The 23,307-nt window shown below is 41.3% G+C and overlaps 1 protein-coding gene across 2 annotated transcripts in view; it reads right to left on the minus strand.

Moving 5' to 3' along the window:
• The window catches only part of thrab (thyroid hormone receptor alpha b), a 101,943-nt gene extending 79,679 nt beyond the window's left edge, over nt 1–22,264 (minus strand). For both annotated transcript variants that reach the window (XM_026314801.2, XM_026314802.2), the window contains exon 1: nt 21,817–22,264. The gene's annotated coding sequence lies outside the window, so the exon portion shown is untranslated. The remainder of the gene's footprint in view (nt 1–21,816) is intronic.
• Between the last annotated feature and the right edge of the window lie 1,043 nt (nt 22,265–23,307).

Raw genomic sequence — 23,307 nt, forward strand, 5'->3', positions numbered from 1 at the left:
CTAAGAGAGTGCCACATGCAGGAAGTGAGCCAACATTCCTAACCCCAGGCGCCTAATACTCTTCACTCTTCTCTGTAGTTATTGGATCTTCTAAAGTTCACTTCAGCTGAGTGGCAAAGGAGTAGGAGCGAGCAGGGAAGACTGGAATATTTGTGGCCTGATAAAAGAACTGGAATGCCCGTTTCTAAACGGGTTACTGCTGCCCACCACTCTCAGGAAGTTTCTGCCCTCTTTTCCCTCGTCCGGCTTAGATTTTTCTCTTCTCTGTGCTCTTTTTTTTCCTATTTCTCTTTCTTTGCCCCTCTAGGAATCGTGGCCTGGTTTTAATTATGGAAATGTTTGCTGTATCCAGAGCTTTGAGCCTGTGTTTACAGCAATGGGGACGTAATATACTTGCTGACTACAGATATACTGCTTTTGTTTGGACTCTCAGAGAGGTGCCCATGACCACAAAGAGAGCCCTTCCTGGACAGAGCAGAGCTGTGAAATTTACACCAACTCGTTACACCCACGCCTCTCGTTACACATTACAGCCCACCAGAGAGCACACAGTTAGGCCCAACCCACCACAGATACAGACAGGTGACAAATTTAAGTAAAAACCTGAATGCTTGACCACTGCAGTGATGGCTCTGTTAAAGCAGGGGGTCATGGTTTAGGTCTAGACCTGTCCCTTTGCGGGAAGGACTCACTGCAAATCAATACAAAGTTGTTCTGCACAATCACCTTTACCCATTAATGTCTGTTGGAGGATGACCACGCCGCACCCACGGGACACGAGGGGTCACTGAATTTGATGAGAGTGAAAATAATGTGAATCCCCAGCTGTGGCACTGCGGTGAACAAATCTCAACACAACTGAACCTGTGGGAGATTTTGTGTTAGACAACACTGTCTACCACCATCAACAAAAGAAAATGAGGGTGTTCATCCCTCCTGCAGAGCTTACAATCATTGTACAAAGTGTATGGTGGCAGCTCTACTGAGACGTGCTGGCCCAACAGACATTTCATGCTGCTGTATTTTAGTCACTTGCCTGCACATACACAACCTTAAATACATCCAAGAAGTAACCAACTTCATCTATAATCCTACACAGCTGAACCCTACCAGGGTGAGAGTGAGAGCAAATATAACCAAGGCAGCTTTAAACAAGAAAAGGCTTCGGGCAGGGTCGAGTACTTCGAACCAGTAGTGGCCTACACAGTATAATATACGTATGCAGTTATAATACACGTATACAGTAAAAGGACAGAAAGTGAGACAAAACGTAAAGAAGAACTTGTATGTGTTGAGCATTAACTGAAATACACATTCCTTGTGATAAATACACAAAACTGCTGTACATCCTTTGTCGTCAGTGACGAGTGGGACTTACTGAAACGTGTCGTGGTTAAAAATAACAACCGTTCATTTTTAATAGGTATCTATTGATTATTTTTGTCTGCATATTATGGTTTAATAAATCAAAGCATGAGGATGGGTTACAAATAATCTGGTGACTGTTTATTAAAGAACAATCCATCAATAATTATGATCCTAACAAAGGGAGGCCATCCTCAACTTAAAACTGTTAAAATACTGATGTATGAGGGACAGAAAACTTGTCATAAATTATATTTATTGACCTCAAAATGATTATTTTTTTAATCTCTTTACTTATATATGTCTGAGTGTGTCTGAGCGTTTATTGTAATAGTAAGAAATGTACATTTAAACACTGCTTTCCTCTCTGTCCTTTTCTTTGGACTGCCTCTGTCCAGACCTCCAAGGTCATGTTCATGTGCACTTCATCTGCCTTCCTCATTGTGTACAGATAAATGTGTCTTGAGAAGCGACATAGAAAAAGCAAAACATTCAGCCTCTCCCTCTCTGCTCTCTCTTCATCACTGTTGAGCGCTAAAACTTCTTTCCATCACTCCAGGTTCCAGAGGTCTGTTCAAAACCCAGAAAACTCTCGAAGGCCTCTCTGAGCTACTGCCCTACATACTGATCATCCTCACCCACCATCCGCCCTTCCCTCAGCCTGTTCTCCCTCCACCTCTGACTCGCCACCCAACCATCTGCTCCACTGACCCATCCACACTTCTCCAGTCTTTCTCTGCTGACCTCCTGCCCTTCCAAACCCACATCATCAACATATCTCTAGCCTCAAGACACTTTCCCAGTCCTTTCAAAACTGTCATGCTAGACACCAGAAACCTGCAGCTCCTAGGTGGTTGAATGCACTGTACTTACTGTATCTCAGTCTGGCTAAATGCATCTGCCAAATAAATTTAATGTGATAGAATTACTACAGATACCCTTCACATGGTGGTTTAATTTGTATGCTCTCAAACGTGTTCAATCACCAGCTATATCAAATGTCTTATGCTCTGTAATTAGAATGTGATATGTTACACAGCCCCCTCAGACCTCACCCACATGTAACTGCCACCCAAAGGCTCAAAGCCCTGTCAGATAACTGCTCACTCAACGAGCAGGCTGTGGTTTCAGTTCCCTGCAGCTCTAATTTACAGTAATGACACTAAGGCAAACTTCCTCCTATCTCAGATCATGATCAAAAACAGGAAAACAGCTCATACAGAGCATTTCTACAGGTAGAGGGTTGCAGGAAAAGTTCACAGTGTTACAGGTATGTAAATATATTAAAACATCAGAGCTTTAAAGGTTTTTATTCCTGTCAGGTTAGTTGTAACTGCAGTGTCAGGTAACAGGAGAAATTAGAGCAACATGTCCGGTCTGGTTTGCTCAAAGAAACCAGCAGCGCTCCATACAATCATCTGTTTCACACCATGATATCACTCGGCTGCAGGACGGAGTCTGAGAAGGACGTCTGTGATATGCAACATGAATGTAACGTGCAGCGCATGCTGAGATCACAGGGGAGCAAGAAGAGGTCACAGCAGTGAGCTACTCAGACAGGAAATAGCTAGAAGTGTTTCCAAAGTAAAAGCATACATTTCATCATCACAAAACACACTGTAATCAATGTCACTCTCGTCTCCAAAGCCTCCCCCCGTCATGACTTGAAATCCATACTTACATCTGAGTGATCAGAAAAAGTGCTCTCACAGCATGAGCCATAGCAAGAAGAAAGTCAGCTCTACAGAGAGGTGGTAAAAGCTCTACAGCCTGTACTATAAAATGAATGGCTGTCTCAAAAGGAGCATAACATCTTATCTTTTGTAACGTACTTTGACTCAGACATGAATTTCTGATGTTTTGCTTGAATAAGTCTCTAAAACTGACCTAACAAGAACCATTGGGACAGTTAAGTACAGTGTGAAGGACCGACAGGGCTGCTCATCTCCACCTAATGTCAGCAAATCAGACACGTAAGTAAAAATGAAAATTCAGTGCTCAGTGTCTGAGGCTGTTTATACAAAGCGGTGCCACTATATAGTGTAACCACTACATAACAGTGAAAATGAATGTCCCGATCAGGATATATTTTGGTCATAATAATGCAAACAACCAAATTTAAAAGAGCTGTATTAATCTGTGTTACTTCCTTCCTATCACTGCATGTTCAAGAAGCCTATTCAAAACTCTTCAAGGCCTTCTCCTTCCTGTATTACTTTCTCAATATGTATATAGATATTCATACATATTGACCAGGTTGTGTTGTTGACCACAATGAATCTGCAACACTTCTGATAATTAACCATTTTCATTTCTGAAGCTCAAATGTCAAAATTAACTGGTCCCAGTTGAGCTCCATATATACATCCTAGACTGTTTAGACCTTTATTTATATATATAAATGTAAAAATAATCAAGAAAATAAACAGCAGGTTATCAGCAATGAACACAAACAGGAGTCATAGCCCCAGATGAAACACTCCTGGACATTCAGTGACCAGAGGAGCATGAGTCAACAAACGCAGTAATGCAAAAAAAGACGAAAGTTTTGAATATATTCAAATAACACCTTTTCAAATCTTCTATGGGAAAAACACAGTCACTACTTCTCTAAGGTCTCAAGGATAACTACAGTTGTTTGAAAGGAAAAAGTGAAAGTGAAAATAACTGTTGGAAAGAAAACTCCACAGGGTAAATAGCAGGTTAATGAAACTGGTTCCATAAAAAGGGCAGCTGATGAATCTGAAACCTGAACTTTAAAACAAGCTCAGTACACTTAATTAAGTCGTATTCAAAAATGTCTTCCACCTTTGCAGAATCATGTCATATCTCTAATTATGAGCTCTGAGCTATGTCTCAAATAGCGAAGCTATGGGTTACATGCCTTTTGTCCACATGCCTGATATTTCACTGCATGTGGATTATTCACTGTACAAACTAAGCATCAAGGCAAACAAATGTGATTTATTATACAACCTGCACAGGTTTTGCAGATAAAACACACTTAGCATTTGGAAACATCAAGAAAAGTTAACCTCTGGTTAAAATCACAACCAGAAACAATATTACACCACAAAACACTTTCGACTCCCTGCCAGCTGTGGTTTGTACTTTTCCTCGAGCCTCGCCTCCGACCCCAAACAGACCATCTCTAATACACACCAGTATGATCGCACAATAATGAATGAAATTGAGTATTGACAGAGAGCTGCAAAAGAGGAACATTTTGTGCTTTGCTGAGAAGAGAAGAAAAAAAACCACTTCCTTTCAGTGAATGAAAGAGCTGTCCAAGAAACCGCAGTTTCGTAAAATACCACCCACTCTATCTCTACAACGCTACAACCTGACATTGCTGCACCATGTTCACTCCGCTCTACAATAAAACCATACAGCAGAAAGCACCAGAGTGTTTGCCCTTCACAACAACAACCTCAATATGTTAGTGTCACACTGCTGCACTGCAACCCAGCCAAGCCTCTTGGCTACAACAGAGCTAAAAGCCACCTATCCCCGCCACAACATAAACCACACAAACTAATTCAACCCTGCACTTACCAGCGTCATTATTCAGTTATTGCTTCCTCGGCTCCTGGAACTGTCTCGTAGCAGCACGCTTAGTAATTGTCTTTCAAAATGAATCCTTGGCTTCTTTGAGGAGTGAAACTAAATTGCCTATACTCTGTTCTGTCTAGACATCCAAAAGCCTTGAGGCAGGCATGTTATTAAGTTAGGTTATTGATCACCAAGGAAAAAAAAAAAAAAAAAGCTTATTCAAATGTCACAAACAGAGAAGAGACAGCATTAATACGGCAACAACTTGCACACACATCTATCTGACTGTAATGGTTTCAGTTAAATGTCACTGTGTGTCTCTTCTACGCTGCATCGATGGTTATAAAGTCGACTTTTGCTGGTTAGTGCCAGGCAGGGCTTGAATAGCCCTCTGAGAAATTCAATTCACTCAAATTTGAAAATGAGGTTTAGGACAGGAACTGTCCAAAAGCGTGTGCTGGGATTACACAGCCAGCTGGTGAGTCAAACTACTGGAGAATAAACGCAATTCAACGCTGGCTCAGAGCCCACTCACAGTTTGCCTATCCTGCCAGTGTACCCCAGGTGAAGATAAATGTCAGCAGGGCTCAGAGATTATCTGTGTGTGACAGTGTGTGTGTGTGTGTGTGTGTGTGTGTGTTCGTGGATGTTTGCACATATTTGTCCATTTGATTGTGTGTGTGCCTGTTTGCATTTGTGTCGGTGAATGCGTGCCCAGGTGTGTGTGTGTTTGTGAGTGTGTGTTCCAGAGCGGAAAGGTGATTCCCCTGATGGGCATGACAGATGGGCAGGGAGCGGTTCAGCTCGTTCTCTCTGCCACCTGAGAAGCACAAAGGCAGGATATGTGTGTGTGTGTGTGTGTGTGTGTGTGCAGAGCCTACACTCACCTCTTATCCCTGTGACAGAAGCCCCCTTGTTTATATTCATGTACTCCTTTCTTACAAAATTAGGCAAAACTGCTAATGTTCCATTGCTCCACGCCGGAAAATTGATCGTGCTATAAATGGGGTAAAGTTCTGTTTTGCAGGTTGTTTGATGACTTTGATTGATTAAACTTACAAAGCGCAGCAGATTATATCAGCTGTGGTCATTATTGTTCCTGTTGTAAGATTTGAGAGCAGCTAATTCACACAATTCTTGGTTCAATCTTGTTTCTCTACACTTGAACCCAACTTTCATCCCAATGTAGGCCTTCAGGGAACTCTGTAATCGCCAGTGACAATCTGTGGCTGCTTCTTATATTTCCCAACAAGAGAAAAAAAACATCCCCAGGCCAAACACTGGAGAGTGAAAAGATTTACAGAGTGACCCGGCGAGACAGGAATTAACCAAATCCTACCGATAGTTGCAGCTCTAGCACGAGGAAATCCACATGGCCACTGATGCATGTATGTACTGCCAAGGCAGAGATGAATGGGAAGAGACTCAGAGTCCAAGAGAGGAAAATCCCCGAAGGAGGTGCAAGGTTTTCTTGTCTATGCAAATTGATGTTAGACTTTCATGTGACCAGCTTACCACTAAAGGGCTTAGTGCTCTAATCCTTTAGCCAAATAAAGTGTCTAACTTGAGGCTTACGCTGACCAGAGGAATCAAAAGGAGTAGATAGTATGAACCTCGCCGTGCCACCAAAAGTCCACGACTACAGCATCTGTTGAAGAATGTACTGCAGGCATTGCTTTAAATCATCTCATTTACCCTCCATTCAGCAAAGCATTTTATCCACCTGTGGTGCTACAGGTATAAAAGAAAGGCCTCAGGTGATGTAACAACACTGCTTGTGCAAGTTGAACATCATCAGTCATAGCTTCACTTGAGACGCCACGTTCCTGAAGGCAATAATCAATCATTTTACATAATTTTCACCAACAAAATGTAAAAAACGCTCTAAATCCAGCTACTTTTATTCTATGGTAGAATTAAAATTCATCTCTTTGTTTCCCTATAAGAAAAAAACTGCAGCACTCAAGAGTAAAGAGTCTATAACATCACTGAATAAACATGAAACAGGATATATGATCAGTGAACTCTGGTTTTACTGGTTTTATAGAAGATAATCTTATCTGCAGGATGGGAGTGACGTGTGGCGTTCACTGCAGCTAACACAGAGCTTCTGGAAACACCTGTTCGGTTGGGGCCCATCCTGGTGATGCACACGTATCGTCACCGACTATCAGTTCAGGAAATCTTTCAGCTTTACCGCCTGGGGAAAAACACATCTAAACTCACAGTGCATCACTTCTGTGTTGTGATTATGTTGGACCTTTATGATGTTTAATTAGATCAATGCGTGCCCTGAACATTAACATGTACAGCGGGTCTCTTCACTGATTCACGTGGCTAAACCAGACACCTGCCAAGACAACATCACAATGTGCACACAAGAGGTCACACAGTAAACAAGTGTAACTCCATCTAAATACAACAATAAGAGGCAACTACAGCCAAATACCACACATCTCCTGACCATTTTTGAAACAAACTACAGTTTGTTAGACAGTTATCTATTTATAAAGGTTAAAATAATATTAGGCTCCCAAACAGATCCCAGTAGGAATAATCAGGTATTGATGATGGATGGATTAAAAAGCATTGACTGTGTTAAGTATTTTCAAACTAGAGTTGATTCATTCCTTGTCATCTCTGTCTATTTCCCAGATACTCTTTTTATCACACACACACACACACACAAATTACGTAAAAACTGTCTGTATTTCTGACGTACTAGATCATTTTACCAGGTTGTATCATTATCTGATGACATTCAGCCAAGACGTCAATGACTTTCCCACCTTTTAACCTGATGTGACAGGCAGTACCCAGAGGCCCAGGCCTATCTTTCACTGACTAGATAGTGAAATAATGATTTCTGGATGCACACAAGTATGACGGTTTGCTGGTGGCATTATCAAAAGAAACATGAAACGGCACTGGTGGCCTTTTGGTATCAAATTTTACCTCAGTAGATAGAAGCAGCACGTCTCCTGCACTTTCAGTATTTGACACTGAAGTTCTGCATTTTGTCCTTTCTGCAAGTCCTTCATGGCACAACAGCTTATTAATAAACACACTAGAAAAAGGACACAAATAAAGCACTGACTGCTAAATGCACTTCCACGTTCGCAGAAATGCATTCAATAATTCCAACACTCAGATTGACCTAAAATGCAGATGTAGATTCAATGGTCAGGTCTGAGGTAAAATACTCAGGTGAGTATTTCTTCAAGCAACTCCCCTGCAGGATATATGGGGGCTTGGCGTGGCCATGCAGCCAGTTCCAAAGCTAATCCATATGCTACGATAGCGCTCAGCCACTCGGGGAGGAATAAATATGCATCGGCACAGTCGGAGCAGATAAGAGGGCCAGCTGCTTGGCTGCGGGATCAACCTTGACAGAACTAAGACCCAGTTACAGTGTATGCTCTGTTCTATTTTAACCACACACAGAGTTACAAGTTAGTATTTGCAATTTGTTTGTCAGGCACCGTATTCATGAACATTCTTAGTGCGAAGAGTAGCTCCTAGTGATGAAATCCCTAAAATTGTGGGTGTAGATCCTAGTGAAGATAAACGATATTCATGAAGCATTTTAACCCTTGAAAGAGCTCCTAGGGTGGAAAACTGTAAGGAGCAGGGAGGAGAACTTTTAAGAGCCTTAAGCGAAGAATGTCAGAAAGATAAAGAGGAAGAAAAAAATGTGCTTGAAACACTGAATCACAGTGAATTAATTAAACATTACACATTAGATCCTGCAGGAATAACGTTTGCGGTTGATGTTATTTCAGATGCACTCATATCTCTTATTGACTACTTTTACTACAAGACTACCTCACTTTCCTTCAGGGATTAATAAAGCTTATCTTATCTCATCTCCTACCCAGCACAAATATGCCACAATGCCAGAAATGAAAGCTGACACAACTTTGTTGGCAGCTGGGAAAACGCAACAATCGGTGTGTCACAATCTTACATCAGGAGAGGGATCACGAAAACAATTATTACAGCACTCTCAGGAATCCAGAGTGTTCGTTCCAGACACACACACACACACACACACCTTGCAAAGCTCACCTAAGGGCAAATATGGACTTCCTTGGTGTTGTCAGAGTAACTGATGGATTACACAGCTGAATTATGTCACTGCCAAAAAAAAACAAAAAAAAAACGTTTCATTTCATTTTCGCTGCGAACAAAGAATAAGAGAGGAATCATTTTTCTCCAGGTACTTTTAAAGAAATCAAGCGTGTGTGTATGTGATTAGGGTAAGTATACAAATAAAAAAATAGGCCTGTTTTATTATATATCACGTACTTTGGTTTGTTTGGTGGTGTGTTTTTTCTTTTTAGAAACCCAATGACAGTCTGCAAAAGGAAGACTAACTCTAAAGGTAAGAAGCCTGGCATAAAGTTTTTAGGCTAAATTAGGAGCTCTCTGAGAGGACTCTTAAAATCTTTATGAACCCAGAGATTTCAGCAACATCTGGATCATGTCTTAAATCAGCACTAGGGCCTGAATTGCCACAGAGTAGGCAGGTGTTTTTGTTTTTTTGTTTTTTTTAAATGAGCTAAGATAAGATAAACCTTTATTTACAATAAAAATATATTTAAAAAATGCCTACTGACACCTGCATTCAAAACTTTCTTAGACATGCACAGAAGGTGAGATCTAAACTTTATGAGGACATTTTTATTTTTATTTGTTTTTACAATGCCTGGTTTTAAATCCAGCCCAGTGGGGCATATATGTCCTAATAGTGACAGATGGCATATTTTGTGTAATGCTCCATCCTCCTTTCATTATACCAAGAAGAACAAAACTTCAGCTTCTACGTTTTGATGCCAAAGCTGTTTTAAACTTGATGAATTAATGTCTCAGTCTGTTCTTGTCAATTTGTCGGAGTGTGTCTAACAAATTAGTATGGTAGTCCAAAATTTCAAAGGCAGGCTGTGTTGCTTAATCTTCACAATAAAAATATATATATATATATATCTCTTGTAAGATGACAGCACCTCCCAAAACAAGACTGCAGCCATTTTTAATCTTTTTAGAAAAATGTGACATTAGTGACAGAGCTGTTTGTCAAAAACTCATTATTTCTTGTAGTGCTCAGTCTTCAGTCCAGATGTGCTTTGAGCATGTTTTTCTTCACCAGAGCTGCATCAGTTAACCGACTTTGCTGAAAAAGAAAATTGATCTGGGATTATTTTAATCAATGAATAATCATTTCAGTATGTTTTTAAGTTAATGTGCCAAAACATTTGCTGGTTCTAGCTTCTCAAATACGAGAATGTTCTGGATCTTTGGTTTTTGGACAATCAGTCTGACAAAATAAGAGACTGGAAAAAGGGCATTTCTCCCTATTTTAGCACCGTATGATTAAACAGCTTATTAAGAATTCAATGGTCCTTGTATTTAAACTGTGAAAAAAACCATGCTGCTAACTAAATAATCATCTTTCTGAGAGCTGCTGTCATAACTACAACTCAAACAGAGGTGGGCTACATGCTCTTGTTGCCAGAGTAAAGGCCTCAAACAGGAAATGTTACAGGATGCTGACACTTTGCCAAACCACTCGCTGAATCACACCCATCTGCTTGCATATTATGCAAATCAGCCTGAATGACTTAAGTGTAAATCAGAGTGCATGTGTTCATAAAGTGTGCGTGTGCCCCATGGCGCATTAGCACCGCTCATGTCAGATGTGCCACCTATAGACTCCGCATTTCGACTTCAGGCGTTCAGTTGAAAACTGCCTCACAGAGAATAAACTTAATTTCCTTTATTTTGACTTTGTTCCAGATGAGTGCAGCACGTATTTCATTAATGCTCATTCCAGCTCTAATCCAATTCATTGTTCCTCCATGGCTCTGTGTACAGAATAAGTCATTTCCTCACGGGATTAATCCAGTGTGCCTTACTTTTACATCAATGTGCCGGTTTGCACCGTTTTAAAGCTTAGCTGTGACATGGACTCCGACACACTCTCTAACACACACACACACACACACACGCACACACACAAACACACACACACACACACACACACACTGCTGTAACTGATCCAAGGTGGAGATTTATCGGCTGGGCCGTGTCCAAATTAAAGTCCGTCCTCTGCAGACAAGCCAAGCATAATAACTCTCTCCTCTCTTTGCACTTTTACTTGGCCAGGGAAAGTGGGGAGTGAAAACATGCAATAGAGAAAGAGAAAGCAAGAAAAAGAAGGAAAAAAAAAAGGTGCAAGTGTATAATGTCTTGACACCCATTGCAAAGCAATGCCTGGCTCTCAGATGTCTGACCCATTTTCTACTCTCACCATCTCCCTCTCCTCCTTCCTCTAATCTAGAGTAAAGAATCTGTGTGACTCAGTCAGTGGTGCTGCAGTGAGCTGTGCATTTCCATGAAAAGCAGCACTACAGGACCCAAACATACACACTGAAGCACATATACACATACACCCACAGTCCAGCTGCTTGTATGGCACTTCCACGACTGGAGCAAGAAAAGGTATGCAAAGTGTGTAGTTGCACTGAAAACAGCTTTATATTCTTTCTGTGTGGGCTTTAATGGGTGTTAGGGTTTGTATGTGTGTGTGTGTGTTGTGTATACCCTAAGCAAGGCAAGCACATGTACTCATCAGCATGCATAATGAGAGTCCTGTGTTCCAACAGAGGCGGTTCAGTAATCAATTATGCACTCACTGGAAATTGACCGGTGCTCATTTCTAATACTAAAATCAGTTGGAACAACTGACAGATGCCAGGACAAAAACTGCATTTACAAAAGAAACATACACTTCAGGTCAACAGGACACTGTTTCTAGGAAGATGTGGTGTTTTGGATTTTTTTCTACATTCATTCCATTCACCTCCATTTTGTGGCAGGTGGGATTTAAAGAGAAGTCTCACAGATATCTAAAAAACGTTTTATTTATTTTGTGTTGTCAGGTTCTACGTCTGCTTTTGTTTGTACTGTGCAGGTAATGTTTGGGTTACATTAACATCTACTCAATACGACTTGGAGACACAGTACAGAGCCACGATTGGACACTAAGGCTGATGTAAGTGAAATTAAAACAAAATACACAATAGGGATGTATTGTTTGTGTACAGAGTTAATATGAACTCTAATTGATTAGTGTTAATACACTAAATGACTCGAGCTGTAAAAGTGTCAAACAAAGACGAGTTTAATTTCTGAAGAATCTGACTTTAATCACAAATAAACCAATAACACTGATCAAAAACATGGGGAAAGACAGCTGACCAAAGGTAACCCCTGGTCTCCTCTGCCTCTAACATTCCTATGTCAGATAATGGTCTGCAGACACACTTGTGGTTTCTACACTAACACACACACACACATACATATGCAAACAGAAGGTCAGCAGGGCCAGTGATGGCTGCCTAGGCACAGAAAAGGACTACAGATGTGAAAATAGGGAGGGGCTCACTCTGGGGAGTGGCTGGAGCCTGTCCAACCTGAACAAGGGTCAGGGACAAGCGGCATTTGGAGCCCCTTCTAGGGGCCCATCCAGCATGTCAATCTCATCAGTATCCCTAGGCCTCCACCCAGAATGCACCTCTCCCAAATAATTATTGTGGCTGTTCATTTTACACCTTTGAGATACAGACATGTTCCTGTTCTTCCAACTAAAGGCTTAAAGCAATAAGTCGAAGTAAATGGAACCTAATTACTGGTGGAGGCACTGGGTGTCATCTTGTATTAAACTGGTTTTACACGGCATTAAACCCTCACAAGATACAGATTAGACAGAGCTGCACAAACTGAAAAATAAGCTGGAGGTGTCTTTGTGTCTATGCCCATGTGCAGTATTGTGCAAACACTGAGTATTTTAATGCAGCATGGGCTCTTCACACCGTAGTGATGAATAAAAGTCTAAGCGATAACATCTGAACTAAGAATAGCTGCCTGTATGTGTGTGGTTTGTAGATCTGCCCGTGCTGGTGAGAATGCCTGTTTGAGCAAGCATGCACATCGACTGTACGACCGGCTGTGCAAGGGTGCAATACTAACATGCAACTTCTCTGAATGCGAGTGTCCAGTGCTACTGCAGGGTAGTAGTGTGCACTAATCACAGAGGGATTGCCTCACACTTTGCCTATTGAGTTTCCTGCAATGCCGAGTGAAACATGAGCCTGTCCCCTTCACTGTATTTCTGCAGCGTCTTTCTGTGTTTGGGGCTCACACCAACAGCATTGTACATGTCCACACGCATGAACATGCACGCACATAACATACAACACTGCTACATGCCAGCACATGCAAGTGTTGTATGTGCATGTATTTCATGCCAGCTTTAAATGATAGGCTGCAGATAGGACAAGTCAAATGAGGAATGTGCACGCCTGCCGGATCAGAAAGCCTCTTTATCTTCAAACACCAAGACAGGCAAACATACAAACAACCACACAAACACACACACACACGCACGCACGCACACACACTCTCTTTATTACCTAGCCCCTTAACCTAACCTTAACCATCACAACTATCTTGAAAAAGCCCTTTGAAGTTGTGAGGACAAGCCGAAATGTCCTCACTCCCATGGTATAAAACTCAAAATGGTCCTCACATTCGAGGCTTACAAGTGCACGCACACACACACAGCCTCAGGGCATTTGGCATTAAGCTGTCATTCTGTACCTCCCAGTGCATTGCTCTTCATCCCTCTACTTGGCTGGCAAATCTAACAGGTAAAGATGAAACACACATCCTGGCTCTCCAGCGTCTGCTGTCATCTATACTTTACAGTCCTAATATATCCTTGGCGAGATTCCAATCAAGGTGAAAAACAGGCTCAGGTAAAATGTCAGTCATTAATGATGCATTCAAATTGGACAAAGGTATCTAAGCTGTGAATAGAAACTCTGACTTGTGTTACTCTCATGACTGCATTGCTCATGATGTTTAATTATAGTGTTAATTATGTTTGAGTGTTTTTTTTTTTTTGAAGGGCAAACTGCATGCACAGCTTTTTGCTTAAGCAGCTTTAACAATGATAATACCATGTTAATCCACACGGTATGACAACTAATGATTATTTTCTTTAATACTTTAATGATTTTTTTTTTCTATATAAAGTTCAAAGTGCTGGTTTTATATATTAAAAAGAAGAAAAAGACACTTTCTGTTAATTATCTGATATGATGCAGAAGAGCTTAAGCAAACGCTTGTCATGTAGGTTATAAAAGTTAAATTCACATGGACAGTGAACACCTCTCGTTAGTTATCTCTTTGATGGAGAAGATCCTGCCACAATAACAAAAAGTACACATTCTCAAACTGTACAGCAATTTATTCACCATTGCGCAATTTCCCTTCGCCGATTAAAGTTTATCTGATCTTGAGGTTAAAAAAAAAAAAAGAGATTCATCTTGTACATCACAGTCAACAAACCGCCAAAAAAAAAAAAAAAAAAAAAAAGGTGACTCATTCGCATTTCCTGTTGCCAACATGCCGCTCCACAAACCACAGCGAGCCAACCTGCAGCTATAATATAATGGCTGGCAATTTGTGCCATTATTATTCTATTATTCAGTGACACAGCAACTGCCACACAGACGTACACACACACACACACACACACACACACACACACACACACACAAACAACTGCTGATGATTCCTTCAACAACTGCACTAACCTGAGTCAGCAAGACTCCCGACTTGTTCCGAGATGCAATGCACTCCACATGATTGAGGGAAGGAAAACAGCCACTGGCGTAAAAATGAAGTCAGAAAGAAAAAGAAAAGTTTCCTCAAACAGAAAAGTGCTTGGTGGGCAGTAACGGAGGGGCCCAGTGGAGGGAGGGTCGCTGTCAGTCGCACTTCAAAGCCGCACATCTAAACTATAAAGTGATCTTTAACCTCACAGACAGTCATAACATAAACCAAAGTCTAATTCTTCAGCCAGGGGAATATCTCGCACACACCGTCGCTCCAGTCAGACAGGGCTGTGACTCAACTGCTGTGAAAACCAGAGTTAGGGCACCTTGCTGTAACGCTTACACTAAATTCAAAGTTAAACGTATGGATGAAGCCAAAGCAAAGCATAAACAATTCTAACTCAGGGAGAAGTGGATAAAACTGATTAATAGTTAGAAAAAAAGAAAATCAATGGCTAAAAATACACTCACTGGTTAGCAAGGGAATAATAGGTAAAATGACCCACTTCAGCTACTCCAAGTGGTAGAAGGAATGTAATCATAATCAGAGTGACTTTCATGGTTTATTTGCATGAGCATAATTGTAAAATACACTATGATATGCAGTTTTATATGAATAACTGTTAAATGATGTCTGCTTTGAAAATAATTCAAATGAACACATGACCAGGTGGGGTTGCAGAAGAGATAATTGTGGGGGTGCGTCTGCAGACTGCTGCCTCAGTCACTTCTCACACTGTCAGGAGTGAAAAGCCACGGCACTAATGAAAAGCTACATGTTTCTATTCTGAAGGCCAAAGGAATAACCAAAAGTCTTTATTTTGGCTTTGTAACTACGCAGCTGTTTCATAGCGAATGTACTGCAGGTGTGAGGCGCACGTACTGGTCTTATTCCCAATCCTTATAAAAGAAGAAAACACACACACACACACACACACACACACACACACACACACACACACACACACACACACGATCAGAAGGTGGAGTTTTGTAGCACCTCGCCAAACCACCATGAAAGATTACGAAACATATAGTGTAAGAAATAATCTCAAACACTAGCTTCCCAAAAAAAAAAAAAAAAAATCAACCCTAGAAACATTTTACTGTACGTGCAAGAGAAGGAAGGAAAAAATATTAGACTCACTCCAAAAGGATGTTTAAAAAGGTCCAACTTGTCTGTCCTCATCTATTTCTTCCACTAACATGAAATACTGACCATCTGTCACTTCATGACGTATTCAGACCACTTCACTTTTTGAACAGTTCACGGAGCAGGTTTAATTTTCACTGTCGACTCAGTTCAGTTTGCCAATCGAGTTTTAGACACATCTCACAGAGAAACAAAGCAAACAGGATGCACCTGAGTGACTGCAGTCTGGGAGGTCTGAACACTTGGAAAGAGTAAGAGATTTCAGGGTTAGATAATACAGTTGCGAACATTTCTAAAAAGCCATTTTCAATTATCGTTGGGCTTAAGGGCGAATACAAAACCAAGTGAAAACTGAAATTTGTTCAAAAAGCGAAGGGGCGTGTGTGTTTGCTGCATATACAGTACATGCTGGAAAAACAGAGCAGCCGTAACTGCACCTGGAGTGCAGCCAAACCGACTGTGGGGTTTTATAAGCATCTCATTACTCAGTTATTCATTACCGCTGCAGCTAATATGCTGAAATATGGAACATTTCCAAACTGAAACAGTATAATAGATTCATTTTTTTATCTCTTATGTGCATTTTAACATTGTTGACTTAATCAATAGAGCAACCAACCAGCTTTCCTCTGCCACCAGGTCGCTGACTGTGTAAAAATGATTTGGGCAAAGTACAGAAAATACTACAATGCACAACATCCTGTATATACTACGGGCTGAGGTGATGATCAAAATAGTTTCTTTGCTGTAAAGTGAATATTCAGGTGTTTTGTTTAAAGATGGCTCCAGGCACTTGCGATAAGTATTTGCTAGGGTCAGTGGGCAAATAGTGCATGAGCACTTTAAGACCATTTACTATTGCCATTATTTTATAACACCAACCATTAAACTACTATTTACCAACCATTAATCAATTTAGAATCAAGTCAGCAGATCAATCAACAATGAAAATAAGTTACACACCTAATACATAAGCAGAGAAATGTACAGATATTATATGCACAGTTTCATGAGCATGCAACAAATCTAACACAGCATACGCCGATAAAACGAGTAGCTATAAAATTTAAGTAAATGTCCAATTATTTTCTATTACTTTTATTTTTAATTCCCGTGTCTCTAATGCGGAGATACAAACAAACTCATAATCACACATTAATTCCTCTGCCCGAGGGGCTCAGACTCAGCAACTGTTGCCAGTTTAATCTCAAATCCACAGTGAAGGGACTCCCTCCGTATGGTACAACTCCTCAGTGTTTATGACAGAGGAGAGGAAAGTAGTCAGTTTATTGTCTTGGGAACTGCTCGTTTAACATGTCTGCAAATGTGTTGTGACTTCATTTCTATTCCGCTGACTAAACCGAGGCAGTTCTCGCAGAGAGAGGGAGTGAAAACGATTCAGTGCCAGCAAATGTCAGATGGAGTCCTCCTTGTAAAGTGCTCCGCTTCACCCTGGCAAAAATAAACCTCACGGGCCTCGGTGCCAAGTATTCCCGTTGATGAAAAGCCAGTTGTGAGTGGCCCCGGTTGGACCCAGGCAGAGCCAAGCTGCCTGGTGTTAATAAGAGAGAAGTGCGGCTGTGTAAAACAGCCTCACTACCCCTCTCAAGCCAGTAAAGGCCATTTTACAAGTTATTATTGTCCCTGGTGATTTGGAAGCTGCTGAAGCACAGGTTGGCTGTGAGGGCCACAGAGGCAGACAGCAGCAGTGAGTAACAATAGTTCAATGGCCCAGAGACATTAAAGAGTCAAGGGGGAGGCCTCTGGTAACCATCTGCATAGAAACAACAGAACAAGGAAAAAAAAACAACAACCAAAGAATAAAATGAAACCTAACCTACTTAGAGAAGAGGGAGGGCAGAGCCAGAAACTTTGGAGAGTGCTGCCTGACATCTGATGTCACGTGTCTGCAAATGTGTTAGGGAGATGTTACAGTATCTCAGAGACAGCAGGACTCCCAGTGGTCTGTGAGAAGACCAGGGCAGAGCGCACTAATAATCTCTTGTGTTTACCATGACAGCATTCTTATCAGCAGTAGAGCTTTACACGCCTCTGAACGCAGCACAACCCAGCTACAACAACTGAAAGGTTAGCCTCATTTTTCTTAGCTAATGAGGTTTGAATTGCCAGTGTGGACACACTCATTACTGTGTGCGCAACATATTACAACAGGAAACAGCAGGAATTTCCTTTATGGCAGAGACGACAGAGGATATAATATTACCCTGCAGATCGGCTGCTATGTTTTACATAACACTGACTATCTTCAACTGCATTTTTCTCTGGTGACAGAACTGAATTTCTGACAGATTATTCAAACTAATAACACCACAGTTTAATAACAATGACTGAATTGAATTAGTGAGCAATATTTTGCAGCATGGTGGTTGTTATCATGGAAAACACACGCCGATGGTATGAATCAGCACTCTAATCATTAATCTAAATGAATTTACTTGCTATAATACCCAGCATTGTGTGTTGTCCTACTCATTTCATACACCAAATATGAAACGTTAGCACGGTTTCTTTTTTTCCACTTTCCACAAACCTGGTTTTCTAACCTGCAATTTATCGTTACAATGGCACTTCTACATCTGCAGTAAGCTAATATATAAGGCTGCACCTGAACTACAGGTGTAGATTTATATGGAGGCATCAGTGTGAGCCCTGAAAGAAACTGTCAGTTCACGTGTATAAACTGACAGTGTCAATAAAAAGCATCAGGTGAAATTCAGTATAAGCATCTGAAGCAACAAGCTGCATGTGGTGTACATTTCCCAGCATAATTGAATTTGGTGGAACATGAAGAAGTTTGTGAGAGGAGGATGGCTCTCAGTCAGTGCCTGGCAAAACAAATCAGCAGGTCATCATGATTTCATTCACGCTGGGGTTCTATTAATCAGCATACATAACAAAAATCATCTGAAAAATATCCTGATGCAGGAGAAAATAAAATAAACTCAATCAAACACTTTGCTATTGTTCTTTGACAAAGAAGCCTGTGTTTACAGAATGCATCTAGATACAGCTCCCTGGTAAACTGTAAAATGTCAGTCCAGAAACCGAAGTTTATGACGTGACATTTTTCTGCTTGGTCATATCAAAAGCTGAAAAGATCCTGCGACTCAACCCACAAATCCATAGCACACGGGTGCTGTGATCCAATTAGTCAAGGGGGTGGCAAAAACATAAAGCGCCTTGAGGCCTGCCTTTAATAGAATGACCAAATCATAATAGGAAGGTCAAACAGAAAGTAAAGGCAAAACAATAACAAAATGTCCTTCTACTGAAAACTAGGATGTTCATTTATGGCAGGAAAAGGAAACAATAAACAAGACGTGTCATGCTAACCTCTGCAAATAAGCTCCAAGGATGTCACCTTCTCTGACCTGTAGTTATGACACCGGACAGAGTCCAACAAGGAAGCTTGAAAATGCCACAAAAAGCTACGTCAGAACAGCAAACTGTTGAGATGCTCAGCATACTGGCAAACAGCGTAGCTGCTCGCCCATGACGATTACTTCCATGCCAAAGGAGATTCCTACAGTGACATGCGGCAACCGAAAAATAAAACATCTATTTAACTGCATCTCCAGCTATTCAGCAAATCCAGGGCTCATCCCTTTCGCCAGCTCAAGAATAGCTCTCGACATACTGTACTGGCCTACCCAGCATGCCCTTTTCCCTCTCTAGACAGCTCTGACATCATTATACAGCAGATACAGACCAGGACATCAGCAGCACAGGCGAGGTTATATAAGTCAACGCTCTGTGTTTCTAAGCATTCAGTACCACTGCCCCACCATGAGGAAAAGGAAGGGATGGGAGTAGACTGGGAGAGGAAAAGCAGCAAACATACCAGTAAGAAAGACAGATAGGAACAGGGTCACAGAGAGAGAGAGGCCCACTGGGGCGCTCGCTGCTGGGCAAAACTGAAAAAGGTCACCTCTGGCCCCCTGAAGGAGCCCCACACTACAGGGAAGAGAAAGGAGAAGGACCAGGTCACATGCGGCTACACGCAAACCTTCTGTGTGTTCTCAAATACTAAAAACCTCACAGTTCACCACTCAGCACTTCCCATTTGCTTCCCTTCTATGTAGGAAAAACTATTGACAGTCTGGTGGAAAAATTGAGAGAAAATACCACCTTAATGTTAGGATGACTTTGTTACTTTCTGCTGACTCTTTAAAAATGAATCCTTAGGGAAAATGTTTATAGTCGAACGTTGGATTTGTCCGTGGTTAATAATCAGCCCAGTGAAAGGACACTGTGATTTAAACTAATGGCTAATGATTAATGAACCTGGGCATCTGGGGCCACACCAGCTGATCTGACATAAATTAGCTTTTATACAAAGCCCTAAGATGATGCAGGGGTTTAGCAATTAGCATCAGATTCATTCTACATAATTAACATAATTATAAATATTAGCAAACACAAACTTCAGACATCATAGCAGTAGTTTAAGGCTTGAAGTTAGTTTAATTTCATTAACAGACAACACAGAAGTTTCTTAAAAAAGATCTTTTGTCCCTAAATTACCATTTTCACACTGTAAAATTAGACCACAGCTCTTTGAAGGTTTGCAAAGACAACGTATGTCTAATAACCTAAACATCTTTAATTCTAAATTATTTAGAAATTTTCACTGGTTACTATGTTGATGGAAAAATCTATACACTCTGCCTTTTAAAATAAGCTTCAGTGTGCCAGAGGAAATGCTTCTGTTGCCAGACTGATGGTTTCAGCAGCACACAGCTTTTAGACTGTCGCTTTCTCTCAACACAGTCCAAGTTGCTGCTGTGAAACTGAATGCAACCGAGAACGGAGACCCTGAAAATGCTTCGAGCAGAGTGGTTACAATGAGTGATTTAATTATTGCACCGCTGTAATGTGGTGATTAAGGCTTTCACCCACGAACAGCTGCTAGTGCACAAAACAAACTATTACTATCATACTCAGGATCTGCTGCTCAATCCTGCACTGAGATTATTTTCATTGGGGATTTTCACGTGGTCGGAGCGATCGATAAAGTGACAGTGCTACCTGTCAGCAGTCAGTCAGACATCAGGTGCGTCTATTAGTGTTTCCACACATTTAGATTTTCTGTTCCTTAATAATAATAATAATAATAATAATAATAATAATAATAATAATAATCAGTGTATTCACTTGAACTCAACTCTCTGGGCATCATATTGTATTAAGACGTATCCAAAACACATTACGTTTTTATACGACAGTCATGGCATATGTGGTAATTTAATACCTGACAGCTGTGATACTCGCTGACGAACTGATCAACAATCATATGTGCCGCACTGGGCATTTCTCAGCAGTATAGCAACACAATTAACAAACGAACTCCAAAGGCCTGTCTGTGGGGATCACATATACAAAACAACTACATTTCTTGAATAAACACTAATGAAGCTGTGCACAGCCTGATTTATATGGTGAGAAAGTTTCCCTTTCAACTACAGCTTTATCCTCATTGTAGTACTTCAATCAGAACTACAGTACTGTTACTACTAATACTACTATTATGTCAATATTATGTGTCAGACTAACTTACGAGGGTATGAAAGGAAGGAACTTGGAGTCAGTGAGGCCAAAACACTAAAAGCTTCATATTGTTTGGGTGAACTATACTTTCTGATCTTTATCGATCACCCTCTCTGCCTGTGTATGTGTGCGCACACACACACACACACACACACACACACACACGTGTGCACGCATGACTGGCCCAAGCGCGCGCCAGAGCCCAGAGGGCATAAATCCAACTTCAGGCCTGCGTGCAGCACATAGTGCACAGAAACACACCTTTACACTGGTGTACACTTGTATCCCCCGTTTGCTTCATGCTGACAACAAGCCCCAACCACAGAGATACAACTGTAGCGGATTAGACCCTGGCTGCCGCCGCACGGTGCAGCCGTGTGTACCTTGGCTGCTGATCTGTCAAACCAGCCCGGGCTACTGGAGCTAGCGCCGCCAAACTGCACGCACGGCACGGTGTGGATGTCGGCCGGGTGAAAGCCCGATAATGACACTTACCCTCGGTTGCCCCCTGAGCGGTCTGGACACCGGTTCCGATGGGATATGAGGGTAATAGGTGAAAACGAAGCGAGGGAAAGTCAGCGGAACTCCTCCAGTTTCTGCACAAGTGAAGCGGCAGCGCTGGATGGCTCCACGTCCCCTCACTCCGAGCCCCGTCCTCCGCCGAGCTGCTGCGCCTCGTACCGTCAAATTATCCCCGTCCTTGCACAGCTCTCCGACCTCCTTCCGGCGAAGCTTTTGTGTGAAAACGAGTAGTTTGTTTCTCGTTTTGCGTTCTTTCAGAAGCGTTTGGATGGGTTGCAACGACAGAGGGGAAAGAACCAAAAAAGAAATCCTACACGGTCGCTCCTCCCTCCGCTTATGTAGAGTACAGTAAGAGGAGCGCTGGGCTGTGTAAGCACTTACTGAAACTATCTACCGCTCTCTACAGGACCACCACCGTAAAGCACGAAGTGTACACACTAACCAACACACTAACCAACACACGCTGGGACGCTGAGATGTGAAATGCGGAACATCCTCTGCCTTGAATCGCCTCTGCTGTCCTTATTTATTGACTTCAGTGCGCAGAAACCCTCCTTCCTCCTTCCTCCTCCTCCTCCTTCCTCAAGCTGGGAAGAGGAGACCAGTCCACCTTGTGTCAGGTGGATGCAGATTATGGATCTGGTGAAGGAAGGAGGACTAGAAACACTGTCCTTACAAGAACTTACTAAGGAGGAAACAAAAACTAAATTATTTTCGTGAATCCATTGTCTGAAAAAAAAATAAAATAAAAAAATTTATATTTATTTATAATTTTCCAGTCTCAACAGTTGACAATTGATTAAGCAATCATTTCTGATTAGTGCCAAATTAATTGGTCTGATTATTCACTTTAGTCATAAAATGTCAAACATGCTCAATATTCAGCTTCGCATATGTGAAGACATCATTTATGGAAACTAAACTGAAATAACCAATAACTATTTTCACTATTGATTATTCAGTCAATGTTTTTTTAGTCAGTTCACCTTTTAGTTGCTAAAACAACGAAGAGAAAATGTCCAAGGAGACGGCTTCAGATGGTTTTATCCAACAAACCTAAACACAGACAGATGCAAACCAGACAACATTTAACAGTTTGGCTTGATAGATGCCTCAATTAAATAATCAATCACCAAAACTGTTGGTAGTTCATTTTGTGTAGTTCAGTTGTTACAGCGGCTTTGAAGACGTCACCTTGAACCCTGGAAATGTCTAACTTCTAATCAATAATGGAAATTATTACTTTAGTCCTGAGGTCTGAGCCGTTATTCCAAAGACAATTACACAGGAAACGTAGTTTGATGCTTTTCTCTCAGTATAATATGGAACCAAACTAAAACGACCAGCGTTATCGTATAGTATTGATTACAAATGTAATTTGTATGCACAACTTTTGCATCACAGACGTCACTGCTCACTCAAAAGTCTATTTTAAGTTGATCAATGATAAACTGCTTATCTTGC

Source organism: Mastacembelus armatus, chromosome 19 (genome assembly GCF_900324485.2).
Source record: "Mastacembelus armatus chromosome 19, fMasArm1.2, whole genome shotgun sequence".
Taxonomy (NCBI): Eukaryota; Metazoa; Chordata; class Actinopteri; order Synbranchiformes; family Mastacembelidae; genus Mastacembelus; species Mastacembelus armatus.